General features: G+C 35.7%; 1 long non-coding RNA gene across 1 annotated transcript; it reads left to right on the top strand.

The window, feature by feature from the left end:
• The first annotated feature begins 10513 nt into the window (after positions 1 to 10513).
• LOC119189461 lies at positions 10514 to 11528 on the top strand. The gene is made up of 2 exons (XR_005112421.1): positions 10514 to 10612; positions 10837 to 11528. It is a non-coding gene; the product is annotated as an uncharacterized LOC119189461 (long non-coding RNA).
• The last annotated feature ends 216 nt before the right edge of the window (positions 11529 to 11744 follow it).

Genomic DNA, 11744 nt, shown 5'->3' with positions numbered 1-11744 from the left:
AGGGGTCGGTAGGTTCTCTGGACTGCTACTTCCTCTTCTTTTATCAACCAATTCAATTTTCTTACTTTGAGGGTACTTTTGACTTGACTTTTACCAAAAATATCAGATAGCTGCCAATCGAACGATTATACAGTGTGGCCCAAACTGGTTCTTTCATTCTTACTCGCCTTATTATCGCTTTATAATAAAACTAGCTTTTCCCGCGGCTCCGCCCGCGTTATAAAGTTTTTCAGGCTAAAGTTTTTCGTTATGAAAGTAGTAGTTTCCCGGGACCCTATGTTCTTCCCAGGGTCTCAAACTGTCTCCATACTAAATTTCATCTTAACACGTTGGGTAGTTTTTGAGTTCAACACGTTCAGGCAGACAGATGCAGCGGGGGACTTTGTTTTATATTTTTTTAGAACTTTTTAAGAGGAACAATCCCGTCATACATCATTGTTGCATAACTTTAACCGTTTACGCACGCACGCAACGGAAGCTCTCAAAACTAATAAATTGTCCCCGTTTTTGCAACATGTACATTACTGCTCCGCTCCTATTGGTTATAGCGTGATGACATATAACTAAGAGCACTCCACAAACAAAGGGCTATTCAACACAAAAAGAATTTTTCAGTTCGAATCGGTAGTTCCTGAGATTAGCCATTACTGCTCCGCTCCTATTGGGTATAGCGTGATGATATATAGCCTATAGCACTCCACGAACAAAGGGCTATCCAACGCAAAAATAATTTTTCAGTTTGGACCGGTAGTTCCTGAGATTAGCCATTACTGCTCCGCTCCTATTAGGTATAGCGTGATGATATATAGCCTATAGCACTCCACGAACATAGGGCTATCCAACGCAAAAAGAATTTTTCAGTTTGGACCGGTAGTTCCTGAGATTAGCAATTACTGCTCCGCTCCTATTAGGTATAGCGTGATGATATATAGCCTATAGTACTCCACAAACAAAGAGCTATCCAACACAAAAAGAATTTTTCAATTTGGACCGGTAGTTCCTGAGATCAGTCATGACTGCTCCGCTCCTATTGGGTATAGCGTGATGATATATAGCCTATAGTACTCCACGAACAAAGGGCTATCCAACACAAAAAGAATTTTTCAATTTGGACCGGTAGTTCCTGAGATCAGTCATGACTGCTCCGCTCCTATTGGGTATAGCGTGATGATATATAGCCTATAGCACTCCACGAACAAAGGGCTATCCAACGCAAAAAGAATTTTTCAGTTTGGACCGGTAGTTCCTGAGATTAGCGCGTTCAAACAAACAAACAAACAAACAAACAAACAAACTCTTCAGCTTTATATAATAGTATAGATAATGACTTATACCAAAATTGTTGGCGACCTTTACTTTTTCTTCCTTTTTTTTTCACGTATCTTTAATAAGTTCAATTTTATAGCAACCTAAAAAAAGATCGCAAACACAAAATCGTATTTTGACGATTCCCACTAATTAACAATTTGGGTATAGAACATAATTTTATTAAGAGAGCGTTATATCTTCTTCGTTAGTTTCCTATCATCATCCATTATTAATTTTAGGAAACTAATTGTATATATTGAACGTCTCTAGACGCTCCCTTTTAACCAAACTTAATAAGTTATAATGGATATTACACGTTTATAGATCGTTGATCGGTTGGATGAAGCGTTAATTCCATCGCCCCGGGTACTGTTCACTTTATTACCCGACGACGTGATTGCACGTCTTACGCGTTTTCAGCCAATATCCAGCGACTATTATTAAAGTCACTAATTAGTTTAGTAGTGTGTATAGTGGGAAGTGATTAATTCAATTATTATACCTAATATGTGAAGTATTGTACTTAGTATGGGTGAATGAGTGCACGTTACCCATTTAAATAAAATGTCGACAAGCGAAAGACGTCCCTTGACGTCTTAGTAAATGAAAGATTGTGGTATGGGGCGTATTATTGAATAGTTAACTTTATGACGGACTAGTAAGATCCATTACAGTTTTATGCATATGGTTGTCATCCTGTCGCGTATTAAATATAATACCACATGAGTATCACTAAGATTTTATTCTTAGTTTGCTATACAATTTTAATAAGTAATCTGCTGACTTTGTACTAAAGTTTTTAGCCAGTGCGACGTTAGTCATTCACTAACACAGAATCCATTGTAACAAACCCCGACACAATGTATTCAAACAGCGAGGATCTTTGACAACCCTTTGACATTAAAATCTCGACGCAAAAAGGTCTGAGGGACCCTCAATGAGGGATCTGGCCGATTTTCCGCTCGCTATTCAAAAACCACTTTGTGTTTTGTGTTATGTGTTCTGGGGTCTTTATTCAGCTTAGGCGTGATTTGAATCCCTTAAAGGTTTGGGTTGTAAGGGGTTGAGTCTCGTAGATTGGAAAGGTTAAAATTAAAGTCAAACATAGGCTCATTGGTTCTCATATCTATGGAACAAAATGTATATATTTTTTTCAAATGCCTAAATCCATTGTTAAGATCCCCAATTAAGATACAACAGAGAGAATTTAAAAGTAAATCTATCCCATGATATTTAAAAACTATACAGTTGCCTAATAAATAAAAAAAAAGTATTCCGTATATACATACATTCTTTATATTTCATTATATTGACATGCGTGAAATACATGACGTTATTTAAACCAGTACGAATAAAAAAGCAGCTAGTATTTCACATTTACGAGTAATGTATTCAATCGTCCGAATTCGGATAATTTTGAGTCTTTAGATAGTACGTTAATTGCAATTCTATACTTTTTTTTTATATTGAGTAGATCTATATATGTTTGCATTAATAATTTCGTACCTGATTCATAGTATTAATTGTTGGTGTACTTGTTCAAGAGTCAAGATTTTAATTTGTTTGCTGAGAGGAGCAATTTAAACTGTTTTTTTTTCTATTTATATAAATTCTATTCATATAAAGGAATTAAGTGCGATAAAGGCTCCCTTATATCATGGGACAGTCTCAGTGAATGTGCATCATCTACTTACCTACTCCATACCACGATTACACGTCATTTCATGACAGACCTGATAAATATTATGTTATACACTAGCGAATCAAACGAAAGAAGTTATCCGTACGCACATACGGATTCTAGAAATAGCCATATCATGTAAAAGAACTGACATATTTGCCCTATTACGAACAAAGGAGACAGCTAGTTATTAATGCAAAGGGTAAGAAATCATTCTAAATTGAAAAAATGTCGAGGCTTTAGATGGTGCGTGTGATTGGTAAATCTATTTTACAATATTGTTACTATATCACAACGTCATATGACGTCTTCAGAGACTGATAAATTATTTATTTGGGAAACAAACAGAACAAATTATGACTAAAAATAAATGAATGTAAATTAAGGTTCTTAATCCAACACAGTTTCCACTAATAGGTAATACATACATAGAAGAGAGTAGACGAAAATTAATTTACAATATTACAAATAAAAAATTGCAAAAAGGAAATAAACAAACAAATTCAATCAAACGTGGAAAATAATTCAATAGAGTCAAGTATCTAAATTATCCACAATAGCAAATAATGCCTTCCTGTAGATTTGTAACGATTGACAAAATATATCGATATCAGAGATTAAAGCAAACTTATTATTCTTAATAGTTGCCCTACTAATAAAAATATTAGAACCATAATTAGTTTTAGACGCGGGAGGCTGAAACAAACATGCCTTACGTGCACTAATCCGGGGACATTTGAATGAAATTTCACCTAAAAGATAAGGAGAGTCAATAAAGTTATTGATGATTTTGTCCAAAAATAGTTGATTTTTAATCAATCTACGGTGCTCAAGAGACATCATTATACAAGGCGCAAAACGTGAATGTTGTTTTAGTTGTTGTGAAATCTATACATTTTCTATAATATTGTGGTAACTACATCACAACGTCATATGACGTCTTTCAGAGACTGCTAAGCTGTATCTTACAAGAGGCAAACATGAATGTTGTTTTTGAATAAACCTGTACAAACAGCAATAACAAAGATTAACAATGTATTAAAGCTTGCTACGCAGTATCTAATCCTCAGATGTTCTGAATAAGTAATATTAACTGCGGGCCCTTTTTCACGCTTGTTTTTACAAACAAGGGCGTGTTCAATTCTTTTTGTTTGCGTTCTGGGCTGTGTTGGGAAAATAAACCTAGAAAATGTTAGCCAGAGACGCGACTACACGTTTTGCCCAGCGCAAAGCCCAAATCGATGGTCAAGGCTTTGGAATGGTTGGCGTTGGTCAAGGCAATTTTGGGCACAAATCTGAAATAATTCAAGTGCGTTCTATGTTTGAAAAAAATACAGTGGAATTGAGAACCTCCTCCTTTTTATAGTCGGTTAAAATATTCAGTTTCTTTTTGTCTGTGAATAGATTTCAGTTTCATGGTTCATCTTCAATTTTTAACGGGGGATTTATATCGTTCAAAGTGGAACCCAAGAGTACTTATATATTTGGCCGTAGAAATAAACATTGCTGTGGTTACCTAGACTTTATTTCGCGAGGAAATCATTATAAGTCCCGTATTAGTCTGAGAAACCAAGGCAGGTACATATGTTAGGGTTACCAATATGCTATGGACGTGCCTACCAAAACCCCGTGGTAGCCTTCATCGCCGAGTTAGAGGCTGCTCCAGGGCACCATAAGGACACAGATACAGACAGATACAGACTGGCGTACGAAAACAGTAAAATAACAGTTTTTTTTTAAATCCAGCAAAAAAATATTCCACCACATGGTAACGGTTTAAGTTGTTTGCAGGTAGTGACACTAACCTACCAAAATACCCTGACTCGCGAACGAGAAACCCACGTACCTGTTAAATAAACTCATCAACTACAAAAACGTGTTGATAATACGTGATGAGTGAAGTCGCGTGCAGGCCTGACGTCACTTGATTGATTGCCCGCCGAACTAAATTATAACAACAAAGGCTTCATTGTTTTAGAAAAAAAATATATTTTCCGCCCCACAGCAGCGAAGATTACGGGCCCGCTCGATTCTTTTGTGGCGGATTAATTTGCAGGGCTTTCATGAGTATTTATTAGTTGTTGTAGAGGATACTGTTATTAGCTGTGAATTGTCTTGCTATTCCTCTATTGAGAGGTTAGGTTTACACACGCTAGCCTATGATTAGGGACCTCGTATACCTTTGAAGTTTATGAGAGTTTTTAACCGGGAAAAGAGGTTTGTTGTAATTTTAAGGGGTGTATAGACGCTCATTTGTCAATCGTATATAATAAGAAACTATTTCCAACCCATATTGGGTCCATGTGGTAAGCAAGGCCTCCTTTACCCTTTATCGAGAAGTATAATGGAAGCCACAAAGTGTAATAAAAGGCCAACATTACCACAAATACGTACCATCTGTTTGAAGGTAGTTATACAAAACTTTACCCGGAAAAGACATTTTAATATCACAGCATTTGCGTCCGGATTTCTTATGAAAAACGTACCAAAGAGATTTCGTTTGAAATAATTCCCTTTATAACATTTTAAAATATCTCGAAGAATGAATAGCCCATTTACTTTTCACGTGAAGTTTCTTTGGACTCGAATCTCGCACCTGGTTAGTTCGCTTTCCATGATTCTCAGATCGTTAAGACTTAGTCTTTTTAACCCCCGACGAGAAATAGACGGTTTTATCATGTTTAAGGGTTAACGACTAGATAAGTCGATTCTTTAGCTATGTAACTGTATATGAAACTTGTTTTTATATGTGCACATTAAAATGACCCGATGCACCTGACGGTAAATGGAGTGGGGTCCAATAGAATTTCGATTGACTGAGAGGTTTACCTCTCAGTCGACATAATTATGCCGGCCTGTTGGAACGTGACACCACGCGGGCTACTATAGCGGATTTTAACACCTTGTGTACGGTGCAGTGGCGAAGGGTGAAATTTTTCAAAAGGTAACCCGGTGTAAAAAAAATTGGCGTCAGTTAAGATATCGGGGCAATTTATCGGCAAACAAAAACTAAGACAACGGATTAGTCTTGATTCGAAATCAACAAACGTTGACATACATACTAAATTACCTATTATGCGTAAATAATTGAGACATTCATAAAATCGAACAATAAACGAAGATAATTCTCGATCCATTAATCAAAATATAAGTACTTACCTATTAATTAGTTACTTATAACAGCAACAAAAGTAAGTATTAAAATTATAACCACACTACACTAAAAGTATCTGTTTATTTTCAAATTAAAACTATAAATGTAATAGAAATAGGTATCACGATCGCCAAACAGACCAACAGTTTAAGTCTACCTACATGATAAACTTATATAATTATCAATTTCAATTATAATCAAGAAAGGTTATTCGTTAACTTTTGATTGTATCGTGGTGCTACTTTTAATTCAGTATAATATCATATTTATTTTCTTCTAACAAACATTTTGTGTCTAAAATCAAAAACTTTCAGATCTTCTTCAAATATTTTACCATCTAAATACTAATATGTGAAATCACCGACTAATAATATACTTACGTAAAGGTAGACATTAAACTGATCACAGGTAGTTATTTCCATTATAATACACTTTTATTTGTAGTTTCTAAATAAACAAAGCGCTGGTAACTAAATATCACATAACTATCAAAAAATAAAATGAATATGACAATTTACAAACACCGCAACTTTGTAGCATATTAAATTATGACGTTTGAAGGACGTAAAAAGCGACAACTATACAAAGTCGGTTAACGTGAAGCCGAACTAGCTCGGGTTACCTTTGCCCATATCTTCCGCGCGATTTCGACAAACACTGGCATAGAAAGTCATAGAAAGTGCTGCCATCTATATTAAAAAACATACTACGACACTAAGCCGCTTGACAGCGGGTTACCTTTGCCTGTGGCGTCACAATTTCACTTTGGTAACGGAATTTCTGGGGAACTAAATACAAGGTGCGCCATCTAACGTCATTTAAAATAAGTAATTGATATCGATTAAATTAACAAACAACGGGCTAATGGCCGATAGATGTCATTATTAAGTTATCAATTATAATTATTAAGTTAAGCTATTATAATTATTGTCCATTGTCTGATATGTTGTAAATTTATATTTGCCTATTAAATATATTGTTTAGTATCACCGAAAACCTAAAAGGGAAGCCGGTGGGAATCGGCTTGTATGGACGCTTCGCCACTGGTACGGTGGTTGTTATCCGGGCGGATATAAAATGTATCCTACCACCAACTATCCATATCTTTGAATTGAAAAGCATTGTGTGCCACTGTATTGGTTTGTGCTGATCATTAGATGTTATATTAACACCCATTTAATCTTTTTATACTATAATTAAATATTAATTGGGTACTTTTATATCTTTGATTATGTATTTTAACAGAAAATAATACTTATATTTTTGTGCTATTAGTACCAAAATAGGTTGAAAAATAAAATTGTTAGTCATGTGTGAAATCCTTTTGTGAACAATTGGGGCGTGATAGGGATATATAGCTATCTCTTTCTAACGTACACAGTGTTCTGGCCGGTGGCGCCTGGTGACGTCATAATTCATGCAACTCGTTTCTGTTATTTTACAGCTATCCCATCTAACAAATTTCAAAGCTGTAGTTAGTTTTATAGCGTGGATTATTAAAATCATTTTTACGTTCAATTATGCATGACACATAATTTTCATATATAAATGTAATAAAAAATACCAGGTAATAGACTAGAAAAATAGAGCAGGTACTTTTTATTCGCTAAAAGTACACGGTAGTATTTTCATAACGGGTCAAGAGTGGAGTAATGACCAACACCTACAATAAAATTTAAAATATCCTTGACAACAGTTCAGTTCCACAGTTAATACTAGTTTTATTGAAATAAACGAGAAACGCCCGACAGTATAAATATTTGGCGGGACGCCCAATGCGTCGCCTCATACTATAGTGTACCTATCTATACTATTACAAATGGCCGTGTTTATGGAAATTGCTTTTAGCTACTTCTGCGATTTGGAAAGAATTTTTTGTTGTATGTTGGGAATTGGTTTTGTGTCTATTTATATATCTATACTTATGATAAAAGTAAGGAATGGATTTTGATAAGGCCGACTAGGCTTTAGGGCGGCCGACCTCGGAAAAATAAAAAGATTTATGTACATGTTTCGTGTTTAACAAATTACCTATTGCTCCGCTTGCGTTTATATTCATTCGTTATTACTTCAGTATTTTATCTAGCTTTCAAATAAATCCGAGAAGGAAAGTGTGAGAAAGATAAAATGAACGTGCGTCTAATGACCTCTAGAATATTTACGTCATAGACCTAAAAGGCGACATCATTTGGCCATGTGCTAGCATTATCCTTTCTTCAAAACATTTAAGGACCCCATTATTTTGCCTGTTAGAAATATGAGGCGAAAAAATATTGTTAGTTTTCACGTGGACGTAGTTCACAATATTCAATATTTTTGTGAAAAAATGGAGCAGTAATGGGGATAGCTTACTATCTCTTTCTAACGCACGCAGCGTTATTCCCGTGGCGCCTGGTGACGTCACAATTCAGTAATGCAACTCGTTTCTGTTATTTGATAGCTTTTCCTTCTAACTAGCGTGGATTATTAAAATTGGTTATACCTTGATGTCATATAGGCTATAGCCTCCATTGATAAAGGGGCTATCGCATACTTAAATAATTTTTCAATTTGAATCAGTAATTCCTTATATTAGCGCGTTCAAACAAACCAACAAACAATTTTTGTTTCAGCTCATTTTTTCCTATACTAGGTTATGATAGTGGCTTCGCTCGTGTGAAAATGATTTTTCAGAATATTCCTATGTCTTTCCGATGTAAATTAAGTAGGTACCTTTGAGAATTGTGATGACTTGTCAAAGTTTCTTTTGTTTGCCTACTTGATGATTAAATATGATTTATTATTTTATATATTACATGGTATATCTGTGTTCTCTTTATCTACATTCGTTTGCTCTTAACAGACGTCAGAATATTTCCAACCTTTCCAAATATATTATTGAGTAAGATTTTTTATCGTTTTCTCCGAAATCGGTTTTTAGTTTACAAAATAGAGGTTTTATAGGAAACATCGATCCGTCATATTGCAAGAACAGCTCGGGAATTCAATGAATATCCGTACGAAGCTAGCTTTTCAGATTTATTTGATGGTGTTCCATCTAGACCAGTGGTTCCTAACCTGGGGGTAATTACCCCCGCAGGGGTAAAACGGAGATTCTAAGGGGGTAACACGGGATGGCACGAAATAGTATTAAAATAGCAATAAACAAAATAATAGTACGGTAAACGGTAGCACGGCGCTCTCATGCGCGCGGCTGATGGCGACGGCGGCGGGTGAGCTGCGGTGTGGGAGGGTGAAGCATGACTAGCGGCGGGCCGGACAGGCGGCGATGTTCATTTTGTTTACCTAAGCTTAGGAAGAACACGCATTTTATTTGTTCCGCCGCGCATTGCAGAAATCGTATTTTTGAATTGTTTAAATTCAAAGGTAAGCAGTGTTTGTTAATATCGTCACGTTAATATTGTCACGAGTGATTTGTTTACGTAGGTATGTATTAGTTGATTTTTGTTTTAGGTACCTACAGGTGTTTTGACATGGCTTCTACTTCATCTGGCAAAAAGCGCACTTATAAAGAAGCATTTCTACAATGGGGTTTCACAAGCATCGTAGACAAAAATATAGAAAAGCCTCAGTGTGTTTTATGTAATAAAGTGCTTAATCCAGAAAGCATGAAACCGAGCAAATTAAAAGAACATTTTGCTAAAGTTCACAAGGAGTTCGCAGATAAAAATATAGATTTTTTTAAGAAAAGGAGAGGATTCTGAAGTCTTCCCGCATGGATTCTACAGGCAATATACAGAAAGCAAATGAATCATGCCTTCAAGCTTCATACAAAATTGCTTATCGCATCGCACGTAATAAAAACCACACACTATAGGAGAGGACCTCATCAAACCTTGCTTGTTAGATGCAGTAGCACTTGTTATTGGTGAGCAACATGTAGCTAAGATTAAACAAATCTCACTCTCAAACACTACTATTCAAAGTCGCATATGTGAAATGAGTGCCGATATTCTAGCAACCGTTATTTCTGAAATAAAGGATAGTCCTATGTTTGCGCTGCAGTTGGACGAGTCCACAGATGTTGCTTCGTGTTCACAATTATTGGTGTTTACACGATACATTAAAGATGATGATGTAAAGGAGGAATATTTGTTCTGCAAGTCTTTGCCTACTACTACTCGCGGCGAAGACGTATTTCAAACGCTAAAAGAGTTTATAGAGGAAAATGGCCTAGACTGGTTAAAGCTGATTGGTACTTGTACAGACGGGGCGCCTTCCATGATGGGCATCCGTTCTGGTTTTCAGGCACTCGTGAAGCAAGTTGCTCCTCAAGTTTTCGGCTATCATTGCTTGATACACCGTTACGCTTTGGCTGTGAAAACGCTTCCACCAGATTTGCTAAACACGTTGAGTGACATAGTAAAATTGTTAATCATATTCGAGGCAGCGCCACTAACTCAAGATTATTCAAAGTTTTGTGCGATGAAGTTGGTGCTACATTTAATGCTCTTTTGTACCATACAGAGGTACGTTGGTTATCAAGAGGCAAAGTTCTAAGTAGGGTTTACGAATTACGAGAAGAAATTGGATTGTTTTTGAAAACCAGAGAACACAAAAAGAAAGAATATTATGCAAAAATTAAAGACCAAACATTTATTCTAAAATGGCGTACCTTGCTGATTTTTTCACTGAAATTAATAGTCTCAATATTTCACTGCAACGAAATGAAACGAATATTTTGACGTTGCAGGATAAAATCGCAAGTTTTTTGCGCAAATTGGAACTTTACCAACGCAGAGTTCAAGCTGGTGATGTGTCAATGTTTACACAGCTAAGTGAGCAATTAGCAAATAATAATACATACAATAAATATAAACAAGAGAAAATCACGTTTGAAAATTCCGTGGTTCAACATTTAACTGCCGTGATAGACTCACTGCAGCAATATTTTCCGAACATGGACAGTCGTGAGTCCTACTCCTGGATTTTAAGACCATTTTCTACTTGCGTCGATATTTTCAAGGACGAAGATGTGTCAGCGAAAGTAGAGTTTCTCGGGCTGCGTGAGAATAACTCATTGAAAGTTGATTTTCAAAATGATAAACTAAGCACATTTTGGCGAAAAGCAGCTGCAGAATATCCCATTATAGCTGACAGAGCTTTTAAAATGTTGATTCCATTTGCTACAACTTACAGATGTGAAACTGGTTTCTCAACTCTTGTTACATTAAAACAAAAGCCAGAAACCGTCTGAATGTTGAGCATGACATGAGATGCGCGTTGAGTGAAACCGAACCTAATATTGTCAAACTTGCGAATGCAAAGCAATTTCAACCTTCACACTAGTTAACTCCAAGATTTACATATTACTTTACTTGACTAGTTACCTAAACGTGCAATTTCTTAGAATTTAGTTAGATAATAAACATATTTTCGTTCGAATTTGTGTGGTTTTAATTATTTTAAATTGGCTAGGGGTAAACTCAATTCCCATACTTGTTCACAGGGTAGTGACATTGAAAAGGTTAGGAACCACTGATCTAGACCTTATTAAATATTCGTAGAAAGAATTCAAAATTTGTTACTTATTTCTTTTCGAATAATTTTACTCGATGTTTGATTATAGAATGTTTTTCTACTTATAACTAATGAAAGATA

Source organism: Manduca sexta, chromosome 16 (genome assembly GCF_014839805.1).
Source record: "Manduca sexta isolate Smith_Timp_Sample1 chromosome 16, JHU_Msex_v1.0, whole genome shotgun sequence".
NCBI lineage: Eukaryota > Metazoa > Arthropoda > Insecta > Lepidoptera > Sphingidae > Manduca > Manduca sexta.
Note: the sequence above shows the minus strand (reverse complement) of the source record. Positions and strands in the feature narration are given on the sequence as shown.